The 15,188-nt window shown below is 41.6% G+C and overlaps 1 protein-coding gene across 1 annotated transcript in view; it reads left to right on the forward strand.

Annotated features, from left to right (window-relative positions):
- Positions 1–15,188, forward strand: part of dab1a (DAB adaptor protein 1a) — a 251,276-nt gene that overhangs the window by 17,011 nt on the left and 219,077 nt on the right. Inside the window, exon 2 of the mRNA XM_062395920.1 lies at positions 186–299. The gene's annotated coding sequence lies outside the window, so the exon portion shown is untranslated. The remainder of the gene's footprint in view (positions 1–185; positions 300–15,188) is intronic.

Consider the following 15,188-nt stretch of genomic DNA (forward strand, 5'->3'; position numbering starts at 1 on the left):
TCTCTTGTCCCCTTTCATCTCTCCATCTCCCCTTTGGATGAGTGACTGACTGCCTGCTTGTTGGATTTGTGGATTCCATTTAATTCAAACGTAAATGATAAGAAACTTTGGGCGCTCAACAGACACTTATATCACACCTTCTGATGCTACTGTTCTTTCTCCTTCTGCTTTGTACCTTTTTACAGATGAAAGCCACGTCTCCTGGTGACTGAAACATGACAAATCGGAGCGAGTGGGGAGAAAAGCCATTCATCAAGAAGTTGGAATTGACAACTGTTTTCTTCCCGTGTTGTGTTCAGGTAAGTCTGTTCTTTCAGCTTGCTTTGTGTTCCGTTTGAAGTGACTTTCTCTTGTACTGTGTGTGTGTGTATGTGTGTATATGAGATGTGTGGCAATAGAAATTCTCCTTGTGTTACTTAGTTTGCTGCAGACGTTTTGGCATTGAAACCTAGAATTCCCCAACCAATAGTTTTCCATGTATGATGTTGATCAATGAAACCGTCACCACTTCATCTCGTATGCTTTCACTTTTCTTCTTATGAGGGCATCATGACTGATGCATTTGAGTTGTTGTCAACTGGCTGACTGCGTATCTGCTGTAAAGGCATTGCCACTTTTGTATTACTGCACCATGCACCGTGCAGATGAACGACAAATCTACAATGATGCACAGTGTCGACCACCAGTTTTGTCAAGTAGTCGAGTAAAATGTAATGTGTGAAACCCCTACTTCTTCTGGCCTCCCTCACCAGCGGTTACTTTCTAACCATGTTCAGTAGACCACAAGGCAGCATGAACCATATTTAATTTTATATAGTTATGTTACTCTCCAGATTTGGCATTATTTTGAGGCTATACCCGTTAACGAGCCAATTGTGTGTGTGTGGAGGATGAGTGTGTTTGATCTGAATACTTTCCAATTTAAACAAACAAACAAAAATGAAGACACAAGGACCCTCCCCCTTTGACTGTTATCACTCACACAAACACGCATACACGCACGCACGCACACACACACACACAGGGCCCTAGTGGCTGATAAAGACCTTTTTGGCAAAGGCTCTTCTCTGTGCTGTGGGCTCATTAATGCTCTGAGTGTGTCCCTGTGACTGAGGACTAAGCCTTCAGCTCTTATCAACAACACCAGGCTTGGCTACTCTGTCACACACACACACACACACACACACACACCGGATTATGAAAAGTGCGGATAAGTCGCCAACATCAGTTCAGATATCCCCTTACAGGACAATGACAGACACCCCCCTCTCCCTTCCCACTGTCACCGTCATGGATAGTGTGTGGGGAAGGGGGGTGCACTGCTTTCCAATTGATCCATTTGTGTTTGTTGATCCATCTGTACACAGTTGCTGTCATGGATAGGTCAGTGTGTGTGTGTGGTGTGAACTTTTGTGCTTTTGTTAGGTGTGTCATCTTAACACAGGATGACATAAAAGCTTACACCTCTTTCCTTGCGGGGGCCATTTGTTTCCTCTGACACACACACACCCAGACACACATGTGTGCAAACTGTGGGGTTATTTCCATATTTATTACTGTGCTGTTCTTCTGCTCCACAAATTGATGGTGTGTGTGCTTGTGATTAAATGGGTGTTGGTGCAGAGTAACGTTACAGGCCCGGTTCAGTGAGGACTGTGTGGGCGGCTGGTGGTTTATGGCTCTTTCCGATTGGTGTGTGTGTGGCTTGTTTGTTTTCATGTATTGTCTGAGTCCTCAGGCTGTGTCTTTTCAGCTTTGTGGAGAATTATTATTACTTCTTCCCCAGGGAGAGAAGAGGTGTGAAATACTGCAACACCCACTATCCACCACTACTCCCCGCCACGCTCCAAAACACACACAAAGACACAACTATTGATGCATCATCCCCAATATATATATATATATATATATATATGTGTTAACACCAGGGTCATGGAGTTGTCCCCCTGGACTTTAAATCATATGTCTCCTGCACATGATCAGGGAACAACATGTTCACACGCAATCAAATGAGTTCATTATTTTGACTCTACTTTCTTCTCTCTAATAGTTGCATTATTAAAAAGTCCGGTTTTAAGGAATGTTATACAGCGGCCTCATTTTCAGTTTGGCATGGATTTAACAAATGTTTTTAGACTTGTTTTTGATTTTTATTGGCCCTGGGGTCCTGACAAATGTAAATCACCAAAATTGATATTATAGTTTTAACAGTAGTAGTCTTATTATTTTATATCTCCCTGCTCTAGGATCTTGCCTGCAGCTTGAGGCTGTTTTGGAAGATGCAGGGGACTCTCCTCGTATCAAATCCCCTTTCCTTTTAGTCCAGCTCTTCCTTTACTCCTGTTAAGGGCAGCAGATGTTGAATTTACAGCATACAAAAATATATATTTTTCTATGTAATTTTCAGCTTTTTAATCTCAGCTCTCTGTGCAAGAGAACAAGTAGACCGGATGTCCTCTGGTGAGTTCAGATCTAATCACGTTGAAAGGCAGCCAGTGTAGCCTGCAGCGCTCAATAATTGGTTGACCTCAGAAACACTCCAACTATTTCTGAGGATTTGATATTTTACGGCTGATGCTAAAATGCAGACGGCTGGTACTAACTATCGTTCCCTCCGCTTTACTGTCTAATTCGTTAAACTGGCCTCCCAGATTTGGACCAGTCAGGCAACTGGCTTCTTATTCATAGCCATGTTAACATTACCAGGGCTGATTAAAGGCTTCATCTGGGGCCTGGAGAAATGGAGAGGCAGGAAATGCAGAGTTTAGAGAGCAACAGTGGGAAGGCTCCGACAGTGATTACAGAACTCAAGGACCCAATCTGAAGTTGCAGTTTGTCCTTTTACCTATAAAATGTAATATGTATATATTTCTGCCTTTTGCATGTAATCTGTGGTTGGTGCAATGGTAAGGCTTGTGTGTGTGTGTGTGTGTGTGTGTGTGTGTGTGTGTGTGTGTGTGTGTGTGTGTGTGTGTGTGTGTGTGTGTGTGTGTGTGTGTGTGTGTGTGTGTGTGTGTGTGTGTGTGTGTGTGTGTGTGTGTGTGTGGAGTGTTGGAGTGTTGGAGTGTTGGAGTGTTGGAGTGTTGGAGTGTCTGGTGCACCCATGTGTTTCTTTTGTCTGCTGAGGGAGTTGAGAAGCACTCTTTAATTTGGTCTATAATGGAATTTGGCCCATGGGTATGCCATACTCTTCTGAGAAATGGCAGTATGAGAGGAGGATGAAAAGAGGTGGCAGTGGGTTGGCGAGGAGACCAGAGGAGAGATGGCAGAGCAGGGAGGAAGTGAAGAAAGAGGGGAGGGGGTGGCATATGGATGGAAAATGAGAAATTGTACAGAGGGAGGGAAAGGGAGATGTAAGCGAGGCTGGGGGAGGACGAGGCATTGCATCCTCAGTCAATTGTGAGACTTCATAAGTACTGGGTGCATGGACGAGTGGCTGGCAGTCAAGTCAATATGACATATGAATATTGCAGGAGCCATTCTCTCCCCTCCTGCCCTCCTCAATTATTAATGTCGGGCTCAGAGTTGGCTTAACTCTTACTTGAGGCCTTCCCCTCCACCACTCCTGCAAACAAGTGAGAAACAGACAGATGGACAAACGGACATAAAAAGCCCCCAAAGTGTTGGAAGCCCAGTGGACGGGGAGACACGTTCACATGAGGAAGAGGGATCTGGAACAGCATGCAGGGACTGAGATTAGGTTAATCTACTCGTATTCCGATCATTGATTTGTATTGCAGAAATCAATTAAGTTCATTAGGTATTTTCTGCCGTGCGTCATTATTCCAAAAGGAAGGAAATGTCCATGCCAATGGCCACGAATGGCCAAATAATGATTTTAATCAACGTTATTACTAAATATGGATATACAGGCTGCCAAGCTCAGAGTAAAGCATTCTCAATTTCATGCCTGTGTGGTTAAAGTAATTTTCTGTAAAGAAATGTTATAAGCTAATTGTGCACTTAAAGATAGAGAAGCACCCGGTCATTGTAGTTTGAGGCACCAAGCCTAATGCCAAGATCAGTTAATGCTGCATATTCACTGATGTGTTAATATTAAATCCTTGTGATGGGTGGAGAAGAGACTCAGCTCATTGACTTGAGTCTTTTCCATGCTGTGCAGTTGTGTGAAGGTTTTGATGTTACATCACATTCAGAAGAGTTTTTATCTATTCTAACTTTGCTAAAAAAAAACATTTGGCCATACAGGGTCCACTGTATTTGGACAATTGCGCATTCTTCAGGGTCTGAGCCTCAGCCTTTTTAATTTTAAATTAAGCAGCAAAAAGTTACTGGGTCAGTGACTTGGTCTGTAGACACTATATTGATATCTATCAATGTTAATAACAGAGGTATTGTTTTTTCTACGTTAAGCAGTGCACAGTATCAGTTTTTTATATACAATTTAAGCTGTGTAGCTGTTCCACTGCACAATTTATTTATTTGCTGGAGCTAGAAATCTGCCAAGAATGTATAATAATAAAATATGATGTACCAAATATGAAATTATTTTATCAGTACATAAACATGTGATCTATGACATTCCAATTGCCACCTACGTTCTACTGGCTAAACTGGTGATATGCAACACATAAATTGCACCGGCTGTTTGGAGGATAACCATTAAAATGACTGATGACTTGTGTCATTTCCAATTAGCGTGACGTATTATTTAAAGGTATTAAAGCATGACATTAAGCAACGAGTGTCACATCAGATAAGAGAGAGCCGATACCCTTAAATGTAATGCATGCATGAAATCAAGTTTTGAATAGGTCAGGATGTCTACATTGATGCAATGTGACTGTTGGTCCTTGAATGACACCATCGCTGGGCAAACGGATACCAACCAGGTTGCCGACATTAAGATTCCTATTGACCTTTCCCGCAGGTGAGGGAGGGAGGGAGGGAGATATGAGGGAGATATGAGGGAGGGAAAAGTTGGGCAAAGAAGTGCTGTGGAGTTTGTATTATGGTCATAGGCCATCTTTTAGGGACAAAAAGTCAGTCAATTTGGGACAAAGGCTGTGTCCAATTAGGAAAAAAGTGATTTTGGGTCAGTGGATAAGGTAAAGGTAAGTTTAAGTCTCCAGGAAATTAATATAAGTCTATACAAAAAGTGTGTGTGTGTGTGACAGTCCCAGAGGGTGTGCTGGGTCAGCGGGCTTGACGGGGTGCTGGCAGGACATGGGCACAGCAGCAGGCTGTTCAGGGTATAGGATGTCTCCCCCAGCTGGGTATAAAACTCAGAGAGTGGATGTCAAGGTCTCCCATACAATTTACACACTCCACACAAACACACCCACACACCTGTGCAAGCACAATTCCTGTATCCGCACACATGCACATACTGAATGGTGACCTTGTTGGGCTGACAGAGTTAGCAGGAGCAACAGCTCTCTTTGGCAGCATCATCTGTTTGCCTAGCACTGCAGTGTGTTACTGTGTGTGTGTGTGTGTGCGCATTGCACTGCCTGTGTAGTTTTCATTAAGCTCCTGTTGGACTGTTACTTCCGTTACATATCCACAAGTTGAGGATTGGTAGAAGAAAAACAAGATGGGAGTTGGGAGGTAGGTTAAATAAAAAAGTTTTTCAGTTTGTCTTCTGTGCTTAAAGTGGATGTGAGAAGAACTTGTATCAGCTTAACTGTTGAGATACAGTGAAGTGATTCTTTGAACTGAGCTGATGAAAGCAAACTTAATAGGTTCTATGTTTACAGACATGAACCTCGGTTGCACCAGGGCCCGATATGGAGCCAGCTGAGAAACAGCTCCTTTTGAGACCTGGGCCCTTGACTATTTTCCCATTAAAACTGCCTGGGACCAGTTCTAGATTATCTTATCACCTGTGGAGAAGTGTTATTAGTCTTCATTTTGGTCTTGTTTGGATGCTTGTGTAAAACAACTAAACTCACAAAAGATATCTAGAAAATATGTTTATTTTCTTCAAAGTAAGTGGTAAAGGTGAATCCAATCCAATCAAAACCCTAATGGACATGTACGTTCATGGAATAAAAGGGACTGAATACTTCATGTGGTATATTAGCAGCAGCAGATAACCTCTAATATTGATGGAGGCGTTTCCCTGCAGGTTTACATGCATGTGTGCAAATGTTAAAATGTTTGTTTGCATGTTGCACTGTTTGAACATTTGTATGTGCACAAGCTTCTGTGTGCTCATTCAGTGGCTGAAATGCCTGCATACTTGTGTCCAGTAGTGCCCGTGCTGTGTAGTAGCTGCTGTAACAGTGATTGACGAGGAACTGTGAGTGTGCAGTACGAGCAGAGCTCAACCCCATCTGACTGATCTGTAAATATTCCCTTTTCTGCTGCCTCAGCAAGTTTCTGCTATAGCACAACGCATGGATCACATTGGCAGGGTAAGGGCAGGGAGGGAGCTGGAGGTGTGGAGAAAGCTAACACTTACAGCGAATAAGAGAAGAGGTAGGGAGAAACCTTTGGGACTGGGGAGAGAGCTAGAAGAGTGGAGTGTTAGAAAATGGGGAAGCAGAGAGAAGAGTGGGGCTGCACAGCTCTCCTCATCAGAGCTGCAACATTAGGTCCTCAGGCTGTGCTGGAACTCGGCCAGCCCCACACAGCAGCAAACACAGTGCTTCGACTCTGCCTTTTTCCCTCTGTTGTTCTTGGGCTCAGAGCCTCTATGTCCCTCACTGTATCCCCTTCTATTAATCTGTCAGCATCACTATGTGTAAAAGGAAAATGTGATGAACGAAGGAGAGACAAGTTGAGAAATGGAATCAGAGACTTTTAGGAGTTTGTTCACCGAAAAAAAATTAAGCCAAAAGTGCAGCCCTGCCCTACAGGCCTCAAAAGGGACCTGTCCAATCATAAGGACTTGGTGATAAGACTTCAAACGTTTACCTTGATTTCACCCAATGAATGATTCTTTTATAACACCCCACCTCGTGGTGCATCACTCAGTCCATTACTCACTCAGTCAACAAGTGACACTGCTCCTCTGATCTTTATAAAAACCTGCTGAATTCAAACATCGCTTCTTCTGCAAAAACTGAAGTGAAAACACTGCTGCATCATAATCTGTGGGAAGTGAGTGAAATTATGCTTGTTAGACGTTATCATTACCTGCTCTATACTCTTACTGATGAATGATTATGCTTTGTGCTCTTTCTGGGCACCTGGACTCTTTTTTTTCTTTCTTCTTTAAGTTAGTTCATATTTAAGAAGTGTAAACTGAAGTCAAAAGAATAAAGGGAAAATAGTGTGAGACAGAAGGAGAGAGGCAACTAACAGGTAATCTGCTGCGTTGTTCGCCTTCTGTCTTGTTCCTGGAGTTCAGGCACATGCTCTCTCTGCAGTGATGATGAGATGGTGAGAGCAATCGCTTGACTTCAGATGAAATGGACATTGTTATTAAGGGCTAGTCCTGCAGTGGAGCGTTACCGGGTGATTTTCTAAAGTAAAAGGACATTTTAGTCATGACCTTTTTACGAATCTGTTTCTTTAGATATTTCTCTCTGATGCACACACTCACAGTAACGCCTGCGTACTCACATCCTCGTATTCACATTTCACAGCACTGACATGCCGAGTGTTACGGCGCGGAACTAAAATCTTTTAAAGCCACTTTGTAAGGCTGGTCCACTGGCTAATTCCATTCAGTGTGAAATGAAATTGCGAGCTTCTGTGAGGCTTGTCCAAGTTTTGATTCAGAGGCCTGCAGCTCCTTTAAAGACGGATTTAAAAAGAGCAAAGGTTTGACACAAAGTGGCTTTGTTGATTGCGTGAAATTAGGTCCTGCATATGGGCTTTTTCCACTGCACTGCTCTTATGCAAGAACCCGCTCCCTCTCTTACTTATATAAAGCCTGCTAGCATTTCCATTACTCTTTTGACAGAGGCATATGACAATAGCTTTCCTGTGTGGTAATATGATTACATTAACATGGGGTAAGGGAGCCAGTGACGGCCAGAAAGCTCAAATCAAACCGACCTCTCTCCGAAGAATCCACTGCAGTAAAACATAAAGAAAACACAAGTGGATATCTCCAGAGTCAAACACATACTTTTGGTACACTCATAACTAGCCTCGTCCCAAAGTGTCTATTTATTCTTGCTCTCAGGTCAGTTCTTAAAGCTCAGATCAGGGGAGGCACTTTTACTCCCTGGCTGCTGACGAATGCTGGAAGAATAATACAAAGGTCAAAGGATTCGGCTTTGTTTGCACTAAAGCCCGACTGATATGGACTTTTGGGCCCTGATGCCACTATATCAGCCGGGAAATTTCAAGAATTGACAATGATTTCTAATATAGCAGTGGATATCAAACCCTTATGACAAAGAACAACACAAATGTAACCAAATATATAGATCTAGAATTAAGAAAATACAAGACATAATATATAAACATAGGTGCACATTTTCTGCATTGTTGATTTTGTAAAAATCATATTATTACCTTACCAATCATAAATGTAGATGCTGATATGTTTATGAAAACCTCATATAAACCAGTACACTGACCAAACAATGTATCAGTTGGGCTATACTTAGCACTGTTACCTAATGACATGATAAAGACAGGTGAGAAATCAAAGGGAAAAACCAGCATAGTATCCCAGTAGGGTATTGGGCCACGACAACCTGCAAAAACAGCTTTAAACGCGTGTTGGCATTGATTCTACAGAAAAATATCTGGAGTCACGCCATTCATCCAGAGGATATTCTGTCACTACTCCACCCCATTAAATAGTTGCTCATCAATGCTCATTGTGTCATGAGTTGACAATCACGCAACACTATAGGATGCCAACTACGAGCCAGTGTTCCATGCAACCACATGCACATCATTTAGCACTGTATATACTTTTATTTCTTACTGCATGAAATCAGTTGATTCTGTGCTCTGACAGCGTCCATCTTCCATAACACCACATCTATCCTCTTCCCCTCCTCTGGCGATGTTGTTACCATTTCTCTCTTTCTGTTGAATTTGTTAAAATTGGCGGTCTGTGCCTATCTCACATTTTATTTTGATCTCGCAATATTCATATGTAATGGTGTATCTTAGCACTGCTGTCATCTTGCCACATTGGCTTGCATCCTACCTTCCGACGCCAGCCGGGATGAGCTCACACAAAATGAAGACATGCCAAGTAGTGTCTACTGGCTAGTATGAAATTAAATTGATTAATATTTAATAATAGCAGCTAATGATGGACTCGAATAACTTGCGGACTAGACGAGGGCTTCTGTGCATGCGATATCATAACTGATCTCAGGATGGTGGCAGTGAATAAAAGGCAGCTTGATAAGCACACGGGTCTGAAGCTAATTACAGCCAGTCACCTTTCAGATTTGTCAAAGCACAAAAGTCCAAAACAAGCTGCTCTCTCCTCAGTGGGACATGGTGACGGCCACAGAACTGATATGATGATAGATTCACCAGCTATTGGTCAACCTAGCTACCACAGACAACAGGGGGCTTTCACCACGAGTGGGCAGTAAGTTACAAAAGAAAAATGGGCAATTTCAAGTCATTTATGGGAAAGCCCACATTTCTCAAATTTGACGTGAGAAGAGGTAATGCTTCCACTTAGATATTGTCTAATTGATTATGGTGGTTCACTGAGCCGATAGAAGACCATTTTCTAATTTACAATATAGTTTGATAACCATTTTTGATTTGGCTTTGTCTTTATGGACTTTTGTGTGTGCACAGTAAAGTGAATGTGATTGACCTTTGATGACAACAGCTGCAATCAAGCTATGTGAATATTCCTATACATCCCTCTTAGCCTTGAGTGGCTTCAAGTACAGTGAAAGGGTCAAAACAAACAAGGGGGCAGGGGCACTGTCACCTCGATATGACCCAGAGTTGTCCTTGTAATTAATGGATGACCTTTAATGAGGCATCGGCCTTACAAGCCCTAACCATGGAAATGTCACATGTAACCAGACAGTAACACATCCTCGGCCTACACACATGCTGTATGTACACACACACACACACACACACACTTATACACACAAGGACAATGTGTCAAGTGTCCTGTCATGCCATAAATGTCATCTGACTGTAATGTTCAGGGGCTGCCACTGTGCTCTTTACAGATGGATTGTGTGGGTGAGATGGAAACGGGCTGGGTGAGATCTGCTTGTCACAGTGTGTTATTGAGTATTGAGTAAAGAGTAAGCAGAATACATAATGAAATTAGTCTAATCTGTGGACACTTATAATTAAATCAAGTGTTTTGTAGCAGAATCCAGATTCCACACACTTGATATCCGATTTAATAAAACTGATTTTCCCTGAGAATACAACAGCACAATCATTTGATGAATGGGAACAGTGGGAACACGTTATGTAGATTAGGCACAAACCCACACACCATCTCTTAGCACAATCAGACCCACTTCTTTAATCTGTGGACTAACTGTTTGCATTCGATCTCTCTCTCCATCTGACGCTCAGGTTTTTCCCCTCCACTCTCTATCCACTTCCTTCATGCCTCCTTTCTGGTCAGACACAAAGTCCTGCAGTCCATTAATGGGCAAGTAGATTGATGTGTGTGTGTGAGGTGTAAGTGTATTTCTAAAGATGCACAAAAAAAGATGCTCACACACAAGCGCACCGGACAATCTCGTATCCGACCACATATCCATCAGGGAGCTGTTGTTTGTAATAAGGTTGAACTCTGCCCGGAATGTGGTCACTGAAGTAAGCTTCTGAGCTGTCATCTTTTTTTATTGGAGCTGAACAGATTTTCCTCTTTTAGGCTGGAGGAAAAAAAAAAAAATCGACAAAATCAATAAACTCTCGCCTGAACTCTGTCACTTGATAGATCTGCAGGGCTTTGTTATCGTCTCCTGGAGACCAAAATGCTGATTTTTAAAAATAAAAAGAATCCATAAATATTATAACACATGCATGTATCCTTAAATCAGTGACCAACATGCTGGTATGACTTTAAAGTAGGCTTTCAAAAAAGGAAATAATAAATGTTTCTAGGTCAGAGCAATAGATAGAAGATACTAATCTTATTCAGAAACGCACACGTCCAGTGACTTCAGCACGTTGATTGTAAAGAGGGGTACTCATTGGCTCTGTCGCCGTGAGTGAGGCTGTGCTGGTGTCATTTCACTGTAATTCTGTTTAGAAGTCAAACCGTCAACTTGCATCAAGAAGATACGTGACGGCTTCTGAATCCTGAAGAGATGTGCGCGTGAAGCTTTGTTGGCTGTCCTGCTCGGCAGCCTGATGTTGGTGGACCCATGCACTGTACTGATCATGTCCTCCATCTTTGTGTGTGCGCACGCACAACCTTGCATGCACACACTTAGACATAAATGCACACAAAGTGTCAAGATGTACGAACAGACACAATTACATAGATATTCCCCCTGCATCTTGTGCGCTCGTCACGCCTCCCTGACTTTCTCTCATTGTCTGAATTCAAGATGAAAACACACTCAAGCACACACCCAAAGACACACAAACACACTCACACACACAGTTGCTCAAATTATACCACCCGCATGAACAGATTCTTCTTTAGGTTAGAGGACAATTTGTTCAGCATCTGTGAAATTAGACAAGGGTTTACAATGTAGCCTTTTCAATACTGATCACTGTCATACAACTCTCTCTCCCCCCTCCCCTTCTTTCTCTTGCTCTCTCTTTTTGTGTGTGTGTTTGTGTGCTCTGAGGACAATTGAAGAAAACTGTTGTGGATCTTTTGTGTTGAGATGGCGGGTTGTCTGCGAGCTTCACTCGTGTAACTTAATTCTGGGTTTGCACACAAGCAGACAGTCTTAATGTCCTGTATATTTATGAACCTGAGACATGGATTTCTTTTTTGCTTCATCCATATAACCAAACTGTTTCTTCATGCAGGACCGCCTCAGGCCTACAAGGCTCTATAAGCCAAGATTGAATTGCTCTCCAAGCTCCCCTTATTTTCTGCCAGCGAGCCATCCGTTCACAAACCAATTGTACGTTTTGCGTTTACTATAATATGCTCTGTTTTGTCAAAGCAACACTTCCCATCATGTGCAGATGCTGTTGTATGACAGAATGAGTGGCAATGTGGGATACTACAGTTTTCTGTGATTATAGATAAATTTGGAAAGTAATAACGCAGTGAGCATTTGAGTAGTGATGTTGAGTCACAAGAGGTACCTCAATGAGCTCAATATAATGTTCTACTGTGATCATGTGTTTTTTTCCCCAAGGCCGTCGTATGCCCTGACATATTTAGCATCTAGCGTGGTAATGTTTGTTTCTCGAGGTAAATATTGAATTTTGGTTTGGTCTGAGGGCGTGTCAGATTCTTGGTATCTGAGCTGTATTTGGTTTTGATGTCTTCATACAGCCAACTGTGTAGCAGAAAGTTACTCATCAAAAAGGCTTTTCAATGTGCAGCTGCTCACTGGATGGCTTTTGTTTTTCCTCACCATTCAGAGCAAACTTTCCTCTACAGATAGTAACTTAAAGCAGCCCCTCTAGCCCAACAATCGTGACAGTTACTCACTGACACGCCTCCTGATATTTGATGTGAATAGTGACAGACTTTACTCTGCCACAGGATTTGCTGATTGGACAAATGCATAATTAAGTGTAAATTTTTTCTCAGTAAATTGCTCAGTGTGTTGATTGTGTGCTACTTTTCTCATCTCTGTGCTAGCTTTAATTTCTGTTGATAGGGACAGATATTCGATTGCAGTATTAAATTATGATCAAAAAAAAGAAAAAATGTCATTCAGCCCTTCTATAATCAGTCTTGATTATCACTACATTCTGATGATGGAGACCATCAATTTACCACCTATCCATCGCAGATCTAACTTTATTTTTCTCTCTACCAGGCTCCCTCATCATTCTAACATCATGACTTTATAGCTGGGTTGTCTTTGTTGTTTCAGTATACTGACTCAGCAATATTTCTTAATGTGACTGTTACATTTTTAATGTTAGAGGCAAATAAAGAAGAGTGTATCTAAGCTCCTTTACGTGTAGGGCGATCTCTTGAGTAGTAATCTCTGCACATATTCTGCTCCTAAATCCCAGTTCGGAGACTGCAGCTCACAGATTTTCTACCTCAAAGGTGTTGGTCAACCTGACAACCATCTGGAAAAGCTGCTCTTCCATATATCAACACTTTTCACTGGTCATAATGAATTTATGAGTGAGTGATGGTCATGTGATATTTAATTTAATTTAACTTTATAAATTGATGAGGATTGTGGTGTCAGTAAAATAATCCAATAATTTAACGCCATACATGGATTACATGCACTATTGAACAGGTGTCTGGCCTGTAATTTACTGTGAGATCATTGAGGGCTGCACAATGAAGGGTACAATGTTGTCACTGCACAATTATGAGCAACATAAGTTTTCAATTGGGGAAAGCTTTGATCCAGCACAGCCTTCATGATGTATTTGGCCTAGAAAATACTAACTGTGCCTGGCTGTATCGCATATTTCTTCACCGGTGTTACTTAGGCTACTGTTGCAGGAAGTATGTGAGAGCGTATCAGATAAGTGTATCACAAGCCTCTTTGTATTAATATGATTGTTTGTGTTTGTGTGAGGAGGGAGACTGGACTCCAGTTAAATCAAAGCTGCTTCTGCGCTTTCTCCCTGAATCCCCTGTCGGTGAAAACTCAGTTTGTCTGAGAGCTAAAAGAGACTGAATTATTAAAGCTTGCTGAAGCTTCACTCATAGAGAACCAGCAGACCACTGAGACACCACAACACAGACACACACACAGACACACACACACGTCCAGTGTAATACCCACACAGTACCACACTCACAATCGCTACACATGAAGAATGTTGACTACTCATGCTCAGCAAAGCTGGTGGATTTCACTGTTAGTGACCGTCGTTGGACTGCTATAGGCTTTCAAACAACCAGGCTCCCACAGTTTTTTCCTGAAATTATCATAATATAAGCTTCTATTACTACAGCTCACAATCCCACCTGGCTCTGAAATCTGCAGCTTTTAACCTGAACCCGTCTCCAGAGACGAAGAAGATTTATGGGCATATGGTGCTGCCTTGAACTTTGACCTTTTTAAGGATTCATTATAATGGGATTTCTCTTGAACAAGAGCAGACATCTTACCTCCATAATAATGGGTTCAGAGACGTACGAGTGTTGTCTGCTATTAATTTGAATATTAAATGATTTAGTGTGTGTTCGTTTATATTAAAGGGATACCAGGAGGTTTCATAGAACTGTTTTTCAATGAAATTTAATTTGGAGAAGTCTGACGAAACCAAGTCTTCACATTTCTGAATATGAAAACCAGCAGTTGAAGCCTCTCTGTCCATCCCAATGATTATTTCCACAAAACTCTTCATTGCAGCAAGTGAAATATAACAGTCATCTTTTCACTTAGATTCGGTTTTAGTTCTCTATGACCTTGTGGGAATCTCAGAATAACCCAACCTGACTTTCCAAAGTATGGAGGCGTATTTTCCTCCACCAAAAAGGTTACGTTTTCATCTCAGCTTGTTTGTTTGTGAGCAAGATAACAAACAACTGCTAGACCGATTATTACGTGAAACTTAGTGGAAGGATGTGTTATGGATCAGTGAAAAACATGTAAACTTTATCTAATGGATTTTAATGTGGTTTCAAAGGGGTGTAAGATTAGTGAGACATAGGAAACCTGTAACTACCACCAATGTGAAGCTGGGAATTGTAATGTGGACTGAGCTATAAGGTTTTAAATTTAAGTGGTTGGGCCATGTTGGAGTTGTACACTGTTTTGAGTGTAATTCTAGTTTGACTTGATTTTGATATCTGTGAAAAGCTGTCCTAATGAGATGAAAGTTGTAGATTATTTATAAATCAACTAATTTGTGTTTTTATGATCAAGCACCTAACTTTAAAATTGTTTTATTTCCCCCATAATTGAATAAGGCCATCTTGATAGAATGGGCTTCATGACATGTACTATAAACATGTAGGTGGTTCAAGCAATTGCTTTCAGAATGTTTAATACATTTTTCCAGTTGAGAAAAAGTAAGCACACGTAAAATGAAGCTGTGGTTTACCATGCATAGTGCTTTAATTAAACTGCTAAAATGGAGCTCATTGCGGAGGTCTCAAGCAGGAACATGAGGTCATTTGTGCCACCTAGATGAGCTGATGATGAGCTGATTCCTCTAAGTGCCATCTTCACACCCATTCA

This window comes from Platichthys flesus, chromosome 9 (assembly GCF_949316205.1).
Source record: "Platichthys flesus chromosome 9, fPlaFle2.1, whole genome shotgun sequence".
NCBI classification, from domain to species: Eukaryota; Metazoa; Chordata; class Actinopteri; order Pleuronectiformes; family Pleuronectidae; genus Platichthys; species Platichthys flesus.